This window comes from Gekko japonicus, unplaced genomic scaffold (genome assembly GCF_001447785.1).
Source record: "Gekko japonicus isolate JY-2015 unplaced genomic scaffold, Gekko_japonicus_V1.1 scaffold656, whole genome shotgun sequence".
In the NCBI taxonomy this organism is placed as follows: Eukaryota; Metazoa; Chordata; class Lepidosauria; order Squamata; family Gekkonidae; genus Gekko; species Gekko japonicus.
Window position 1 is genome coordinate 712,846 of NW_015168067.1, and position 7,553 is coordinate 720,398.

Here is a 7,553-nt window from a genome sequence, read left to right on the forward strand (position 1 = left end):
TTCCCTAGGTGATGTTTCTCTGCCCCAAGTTCTCCCTGTATCAGTTTTTCCCCATGGAAAGGTTCAGATATGGTGTTTGCCCTTGCAAATCTGTTCAGAATTCCACCCTTGGAAAAGTGCCTTGAAGGGTGATTCGGAGCAGGAATAGCATTAAACACCTTATCTCTTCCCTGCTCACAATGACTCCTTCCTAAATGATCTTGGATTTCTGCTACACGCATGCTGGTTGTTGCTGCCCATATTGGGATTTTTGCAGCATCTCTGGTCCCATATAAATGACTATGGCCCCGTTCACACGGAGCAGAAGCCACGCTACAGAGACGGAATAGAGGCAGAGATACTTGGTGCGATCACATGGCAACATCTGGGAAGCGTAGAGCTTCCGTGGCTGAACCGTGGCGAAACAGCGAAGAAACAGAGTAAAAACTAGCATCCGGAAACCGTGGGGCAAGGGCGTGCGTATGATCGTGTCTCCGCAGGAACCCCGCAGCATCCGGTGCCCGTCCATGTTCTGGCGCAACCCGGATGTCATCGCCGCTATTCCCCACAGGATGCGCACTACGGCGAGAAAACCCCCCCACTCGCTTTCCACGGAAGCGGCGCGGCGCGACTGCTGGTGTGATCGCCCCACGCTGCTTCTTTGCCGCGCTGCGGGATGGTAGTCTGATCAGCATCTTTCCCCTACCCACGGAACCTCGATTGAACCTCCGCGGAACGTATGGTCGCGCAACCTCGGCTTTGTTTGCCCCGGGGCTAACTGCCACGCTTCCCCACCGCGGTTTCCTGTCCGTGTGACCGGGTTCACCCAGATTTCCCACACATCTTTGGTACATCTTCAAAATCCTCCTTGGCACTTATTATTAATTATTTAATTCATTTGTATCTCACCTTTCTCCCCTGTGGGAAGCAACTATACACAGATGGCTTCTCAGGTAGGAAGAAACCACGTGACCTCTACTTCCTCTTGTCAGATATTACTAGAGTGCAGGGCTTTTTTTGTAGAAAAAGCCCAGCAGGAACTCATTAGCATAATAGGCCACACCCAACAGCAGAAACTCATAAGCATATTAGGCCACACCCCTGACAGCACAGCTCATTGGCATATTAGGCCACACCCCCATGTTACCAGAAGTGTGGTCATCCAGCCACACCCACCTTTTGCTTCTTATTCTGTTCACCTTGTTTGTTGTCAAAACCCAGGGCTTTTTTGTAGCAGGAACTCCTTTGCATGTTAGGCCACACACCCCTAATGTAGCCAATCCTAATGAGTTCCTGCTGTTGGCTAATGAGTTTCTGATGTTGGATGTGGCCTGTTATGCTAATGAGTTCCTACTGGGCGTGGCCAACTTGGGAGCCAGCCGGAACTCCGTTCCTGTGCGTTCCTGCCGAAAATTGGCCCTGCTAGAGTGTTATGGCAGCAGACAAATGGGAAGTGGTTCTGGAGTTCTCTGACAGTGTATGAATTAGGCTTAATAAAAAAGCAAACCATGTAAGAGGTCCATTGGTGTGGATAATGGTGGTAATTCTTATAATACGTAGTCCTAAAAATCTCTATATACCACTGTTGGTGGGTCAGCATGGGGAGGTAGGTTCACACATGCAAGTGCATCCTTTATAGTACTGTCCTAAGGAGAACTGCACCCTTTTAAGTCCATTGAAGTCAGTGGGCTTAGAGGGGCATAACTCTGTTTAGGATTGCAGAGTTCACCTCTCATCTTTTGATGGCTCAAAGGGCTGACTCTCATCTATGAATCATCTCCATAGAAAACTATTGTTTGCATTAACATGAAGAAGAAGAAGAAGAAGAAGAGAGTTCACCTCTCAGCTTTTTGATGGCCCAAAGGGCTGACTCTCATCTATGAATCATATCCATAGAAAACTATTGTTGCATTAACATGAAGAAGAAGAAGAAGAAGAAGAAGAAGAGATTGGATTTATACCCCGGCCTTCACTTGGAGTCTCAGAGCGGCTTACAAACTCCTTTCCCTTCCCCTCCCCACAATAGACACCCTGTGAGGTGGGTGGGGCTGAGAGAACTCTGACACAAACTGCTCTTTCAGGAACAGCTGTGCCAGAGCTTGTGACTGACCCAAGGTCACATCAGCAGGTGCAAGTGGAGGAGTGGGGAATCAAACCTGGTTCTCCCAGATTAGAGTCCGCACACTTAACCACTGCACCAAACTGGCTCTATGAAGTTGTAGGAAAATTCTCTCGCTTTCTCTCTGCTAAATCATTGGTCTCATTCACACATTCCATAAACCAGTAAGTGATGAGCCTGCGTTTGGAAACTGACCCAGTGACGTTTGCTTTTCATATCACGGCTGGTGACCTTAGAGGAGACATGATTCAGATCTGTGTGATCAATCACAGACATAGACTGACTCATGTCCTTGTTTACTGGATTCAAATCCTTGTTTGCATTTTTTTTTGTTCTGAAAACGGGAGGGTGGGAAAAAAGAGCAAGAGAAAATCCTGGCACACTTCAGACAGCAGATTTCAAATCTTGGGAAGCCCAGAACAAGGCATAAGTTTGGACAAGCTGGTCTGTCAATGCTCAGGCTCTATTAGCATGCCCAATTCCCGCAGGCCAAATGTTCACTTGGGGAAAACAGCTAATCAGTTGGGGCTGCAAGCAAAAAACAGTGAGTATGCAGGACTGCAGCTTGCAACGATTCAACGTGTGGGTTGTCATCTCCCCCCCACCCTGCTCCTTTGCCTTTAACAGCAGATATAAAGAAATTAAGCCCGTGAAGCTTTTCCCCACCACTTATCTCTATGCCAGGAAAAGCTTGACATGATCATGTATCTGTTTGTCAAGTTGTTATTAAAGGCACCAGGACAAGGCCAGAGGAAAAGGTAGCAGCACTATGCAGCAACGTTCCTGAGAATAAGGATACATTTGCTCTTGTAGCATTAGTGTGTTCACTATTATCAATAATATTGCCATCAACCAAACACACAAATCTATTTGAGTTACTGTTTGAAGCAGACAGGAGAGCAAAGATGTTCTTGGCTGTTCTTGGGTTTGTCTTGCTTTGGTTGCGGTCACACGGAGCATTAGCCACGCTACAGAAGACGGAAGATGGCGGATTTTCCGGGCGCGATCCCACCGCAACATCTGGGAAGCATAGAGCTCCCGTGGCTAACCCAAGGCTCCCTGCTGAAGATGCGGCGTAAGAAACTAGTACCTCCAAGGTACTAGTTTCTGGAAACCGCGGAGCAAGGGTGGGCGTCTGATCGTGTTTTCGGTGGTAGTTTGTGGCATCCGGCGCCCGCCCATGTCCCGTCGCAAAAAGGGTTTTTTTCTTCCCAAGTCTCCACGGGATGTGCACACGCACCCAACAGCTCATGCGCACACTTCGGTTAAAAAAAAATACAACCCCGTTTGCCACGGCAGTGGCGCCTAGCCAGTGCTGCTGTGATCGCGCCGCTTCTTTGCCGCGCCACTTCTTTGCTGTGCCGCAGGATTGTCGTGTGATTGGCACCTCCCCCCGAACCACAGGATGTCAGCGGGACATGTGATCTGGTGGCCGCGCATTAGTTTGCTCTGGGGCAAACAGCCATGCTTCTCCCCCGCATTTTCCGGCCCGTGTGACCGGGACCTTTGTAAAATAACTCCTAAAGCAGAGATGGTCCTATTCTTGTGTCTTCAGCTATAGCCAGGGATGAAGAGATTAAGCAGGTGGAGACATGGAGCTTTTCCTGACATGGAATGATAACCCTATAGCCTGCAAACATACCCCTAAAATGCCAGGCTATAGGGTAAAAGGAGGATGACTGTCATACCAGCCTGCAGCATGTGTGCCTGCCTTTCCCTTGCTCAGAATGATGCACTAATTAATATTTACAGTGGAGCATTAATGCCCCCCCAATCTTCTGTGTTTTTTAAAAATGAACTCCTTTTATACCACAAGAGGGCTGAATTAGCTATAATGAAAACTTTTGTAGCCCTTGGTCTGTCAAGGTCAGGAATGTGTACTCTGACTAGCTCTTCAGGGTCTGATGCAGGTATCTTTCATGTCACCTACTGCCTGATCCTTTCAACTGGAGATGCTGGGGATTGAACCTGGGACTTTCTGCAGGCAAAGCAGAAGCTCTGTCGTTGGTTATAGCTTCTCTGCTTGCTTTGAGCTAGTTTGAAAATCTCCTCATTTCAAATAATAGGTTCTGCTCTTTCCAAAGTGGAGAACCAGAACAGCCATGTTTACATTATTTGACTTATGCATGGGTAAATTCAAGAGCTGTGGTTCAAGAAAAATTTATGCCTGAAGAAGATTTGTTCGAAACACGCAGGTTATGCCCGGGAGGCGTGTTGCTAGGCCTGCTTGCTAGCTGAATCACCTCATGGGAAAATACATCTACTAGGCTTGCTTGCTAAGCTGAATCATCACAGTGAGAAATACAAGCTGCCTGCTAGCTTTACCTGATGGATCATCACTTGGGAAATGTACAATAGGTTGCTGCATTGTTTGGTACAAATAACTGTACATTGGTATTTATCCTCCATCAGGAAGAAGACAGTTGGACTCTTCATGTTATGTAACTTAGTTTGAAAGTGTTCGAAATGTGATGTTGTAGTTTGAAAGTGTTTACAATACACTAGAGTTGATATTGTGTATAAAAAGCAAATATATTTAGCTATAAGTACATGTGAATATTGTGTTTATTATTTCAACACGGTGTTTTCTGTGTTTATCTAACCTCCAGGTATCACCTGGAGAACTCCTGCTATTACAATTGATCTCCAAGCGACAAAGATCAGCCTCCTGGGAGAAAATGGCTCCTTTGGAGGTTGGACTCTATCACATTATACCCTGCTGAGGTTCCCCCCCTCCCCAAACCCTGCCCTTCCTGACTCCACCTCCAAAATTTCCAGGTATTTCCCACCCAGAGCTGGCAACCCTATCTGTGGTCAGCTGAGTTAGTGTGAGCTAGCTCACTATTTTTTCGCCTCTGGCTCATACATTTTTGTTTTAGCTCAGGAAGAAAGGCTCCAGAGCAAACTAATCTATGCAATAGCCAAATTGCTTGTTCACAATTTCAATGCCTGTAGCTCACAAAGTAGAGTTTTTGCTCACAAAACCCCACATCATAGAGGGATCGTTGTCTGTGGTGTGCCTGCTACTTTATTATGGGTAAATTCTACACTGCTGTTTTGCATGTAATTGCATGGGACTAGTGGCTCACATAGAATGTCATCATGCAAGCAGTATATCTTTCTGGGTACTGAAAGTGTTGATATAAGAACTTCCCATGTGACCCAGCTGTGCTGTCTGATTATGAGGTTTAGGAATTGTAATGTATTGAGCCTAGACCATAATCGGCTGATGCTTAATTCAGACAGAGCTTGAGCATCCATAACAATAGCTGACTAGGATCCTAGAATGGACCAATAGGGAGACAGGGATCCTAGAGTAAACCAGTGGAATAACAATGTAGTCTAAATAGCCTGTCATGGGAATGGGTGTGTGTTTGGGGTGTAACCTTTTGCAAGCATAAATATCTGGCTTCGGTCAGTCTTCTTTCTACTTGCTGAAATCACAAATAAACTATGAGCTGATCACTCTACGTGTCTGAACCCAGTATATTTCACTAATATTGATATGATGGGGAGATACAGCCATTGCTTAGAGGCAATGGCATAGGCTTCCTCTGGCAGTGAAATGTGGCAGTGGGACTTGGCAACAAGCCCTTATAACAGGCTAGGGTTTTTCTGTACCCTCTTAGGATATGAAAAAAGCAACTAGACATGGATGGCTAGTGTCTCTGAGGAGGAACCAGTTAAGAGGAACACCCATTTCAGTGGAGGAGATAGGTGGAAAGTCAAGGAGATTTTCTAAATTCTGAACTCAAAGTTGGTTGGACAAAATCAGGCTCTATTAAGTTGTCATGAGTCAACTTTGAGAATGACAGCAATTAATTCTTGGACTCCTGCAATCTCCTTTCCTCCCTCTGGTACTGCTGAGACTGAAGACTTCTGGGTTGGAGATTGGTTGAAGATCTAACCAGTTTGTTGTAGCATCCAAATTTAGGCACCTTGACAAACTTAGAGTTTATTCCATGCCTACAAACTAAGATTCTAAACCAGGACTAAAGAGACAAAGTCCAGTTTGTTGAGGCAGAAGAATTTGGACATCGCAGGAAGTTGTGGTTAGGTGAAGACTTTCTAAATAAGGAAGTTTTCCAGATGTGGTTCCATGTACAAGAGAAGGGAAGGTGGAACATGCAAGGCTAGGGTTGCCACCTCTGGGTGGGGAAATACCTGGAGACTTTGGGGGCGGAGCCTGGAGAGGGTGGAGTTTAGGGAGGGGAGGTAGGGTTGCCAAATTTCACTCACTGGCGGGGGAGCCTCGCCGCGCGTCGGGAGCCGTCCCTCGTTGTGCGCACGCGCTGCCAGCACATCACCGGAAGTAACGCACAACATCGATCACGTTGAGGGTGTGGCCCTGATCGTTGGAGGGAAAACCATAGAGTTTTTCCTCCGATGATCGGGGCCACACCCCCAACGTGATCGACATGGTTGCGTCACCTCTGGTGACGCAGCCACGCTGCGCTTCAGGGGGCGGAGTTCCCCCCAGGGCCCAATTCCGTGGCGGCGGAAAGGAGGAGAGGGAGCTCCACATGGTTCAATCCCATAGAGTCCACCCTCCAAAGTAGCCATTTTCTCCAGGAGAACTGACCTCTGTAGTCAGGAAATCAGTTTTAAAAGTGGGAGATCTCCAGGCCCTATCTGGAGGCTGGCAACCTTATGCAAGGCCCAAGAGTAGATGGACAAACCAGCAGTTATTCATGATATCGGACTTCTACCCAACGATTCTTCTTAATACATTAAGAGAAGCCTTCCTAATAAATTCGTCAGTCTTAAAATGTTTTGAAAGTCTCCCTCCTGTAAAACAAGTCACTTGCTAAAGTCCGTATGTGAAGCATTTAATTTTCTCTCTGTGATTTTTCTTTTAATTTTGTCTGTTACTTTTGTTTCATTTATATAGCAAGAAATCAGAAAAGCGTGTGTGTGTTTCTGCCATGTTGCATTTGAGGGCTCTTTTCTCTTCATGCTCAGAAACCCCCCCCCCTTCATGGCATTGCAGCAACCTGCCACCTTAATTACGCTGAATTTTTAATCTGCCTCTCCTGATTAGATTCACCCTAAGGAATCTCTGCCAAAATCTGTTTTAAACAGCAGTGTTTGGTCTTCAGCTTGGAGAGCTACGTGCTGTTCTCTTAAGATGTTCACACAAAAATCTTAAGAGGCCTGGTGCCAAGCAGTACTGAGACTTGGCAGGAAAGTGGTTTAGGGTTAAGTTGGCAAGTGAAAGGCCAGGCGGACCCTTAAGCGAAAGTCAAGGAGCTCTGCACGCAGGATGGTGGCTCAGGACGCAGAGCCGAGTACTTTATCACAGTTGCCTTCCGATAAAAAGAAAGCCATGTCACAAACAGCATCTGTGTTTTCTTCTCAGGAAAGCTCCCCTTTGGGAGCGTGGGAGAGGTTGTCGCTAGCAAGGTTAACAACTCTTCCCCCTTGCCCTGTCTCTGCACGTTGGAAAAAGTTTCAC